Source organism: Pipistrellus kuhlii, unplaced genomic scaffold, assembly GCF_014108245.1.
Source record: "Pipistrellus kuhlii isolate mPipKuh1 unplaced genomic scaffold, mPipKuh1.p scaffold_m20_p_4, whole genome shotgun sequence".
In the NCBI taxonomy this organism is placed as follows: domain Eukaryota; kingdom Metazoa; phylum Chordata; class Mammalia; order Chiroptera; family Vespertilionidae; genus Pipistrellus; species Pipistrellus kuhlii.
The window spans coordinates 15,525,534-15,527,351 of NW_023425540.1; the positions used below are offsets into that span (position 1 = coordinate 15,525,534).

A 1,818-nucleotide genomic window follows, 5' to 3' on the forward strand; every position below is an offset into this window, starting at 1 on the left:
TTCAAAACAGTTCCTTTCCCCTCCTTCTTCAGGAAACCTGAGAGGATTGCTGCTCACATTTACGATGGGAACCTGGTAGGGTTCACAGAAGCATATCTCACATTATTGTGGGACCCCCATATGTGTGGTTTCCCATGGAGATTTTTCTAAATTTTATTTTATATTTTAGTTTCCATCAATAAGAAATTTACTTGTTTTTAAAAAATCCAAATGCTGGCATTATCCAGAAAAATTTAACAGGTTTATTTATATTGTTATAAAGTTGAACTGCTGAAACTTGTTCACTGAAACATTTGACTTGCATTAATGCGTTATGTCCCCGCTTTTATATTAAAAAAATTCACACACAAATAAAAATGGAAAAACTGACAATACTTGATTTCTGTCCCCTATTTTCAACTTGCAATCATATACTTAGGTACCTTTTGACCCCATGGAAAAAAACAAAAACAAAAACAAAAACAACCTAACGTTCAGAACTACCAATAACAGGAAGAGAAATTTTTTAAAAGAATGAAATGTTTTCCATCATAGTGGATTCTTAAGCATGTTTTCCACGTATGCGGCGTGCTAGCTGGACGTCTTTTGGCATAATTGTTACACGTTTGGCATGGATAGCACACAGGTTGGTGTCTTCAAAAAGGCCCACCAGATAGGCCTCACTTGCCTCCTGCAAAGCACCGATCGCTGCACTTTGGAAGGGCAGGTCTGTTGTGAAGTCCTGAGCGATTTCTCTCACATCCTGAGCGATTTCTCACACCAGACGCAGGAAGGGAAGTTTGGGAATCAGAAGTTCAGTGGACTTCTGATACCATCTAATTTCCTGAAGTGCCACGGTACCGGGCCTGTAGCGATGTTTCTTCACCCCTCCAGTGGAGGGCGCCCTCTTCCGAGCGGCTTTGGTAGCCAGCTGCTTCCTCGGGGCTTTGCCCCGGGTCAATTTGCAGGCAGTCTTCTTGGTACGAGGCATGGTACGGAGACTTCACGTACCCCCCTCCCCCCTTCTTCGGCTGGAGCTCAGGAAAGCTGGAGGCGGTGGCGCGCAGGCTTTGGGAGAGCCAGGGGGGTGGCAGCGCCCTGGGAACACAAGAGAAAGATAGTTGACACCAAGATTATTCCCCCTCTCTGCACCTGCGGCCACGCCCCCCGCCGCTCGCCAGCCAATCACACACAATGGAGGGAAGGCGCGGCCCCGCCCTTAGCCCCGCTCCCCGCGCCCATTCGCTGGTGCGTGCTCGCCCCGCCCCCCGCATGCCTGTGCTCCTGCATGCTGCCTCCCCCGCCCCCTCCCATGGAGATTTTAAACAGTTCAGTTGCCTGCCATGCAGCTTCCTATTTAAATACACCTGGGTTGAGTGACCGCTATCCAACCACTACTTTATTTTTAGCCCTTTTTCTGTGACAATCATGATTAATTACATTTGAGAAGATAACTAACATTTTTCTTAAAATTTTCCTTTCTGCTGAAGGGTCTCCTGTTTAGATTCTAGTCAAAGGCGCTGAGGCAGCCCATCAGTGATTCTTTCTCATCATTGATGTTTTTCTCTCTCTCTCCTTCTTCCCTCCTCTTTGAAATCGATAAAAATATATTTAAAAAATAAAATAAAATGTTCCTTTCTTAGACATATTCGCTTGATATTTTAACGTTAGTTCAAATGCAAGGAAAAGCAGTGTGCTTGCCTGTTTGTTGTTGTTTTTTAAAGTATATTTTTATTGATTTCACAGAGAATAGAAGAGAGAGAGGGAGAGAGAGAGAAAGACAGAGAGGGGCATCAAGGATGAGAATCATTGATCAGCTGTTTCCTGCATGCCTGCCAC

General features: G+C 44.9%; 1 pseudogene; it reads right to left on the reverse strand.

Moving 5' to 3' along the window:
• Positions 1-222: 222 nt before the first annotated feature.
• LOC118703630 lies at positions 223-995 on the reverse strand (annotated as a pseudogene).
• Positions 996-1,818: the final 823 nt, after the last annotated feature.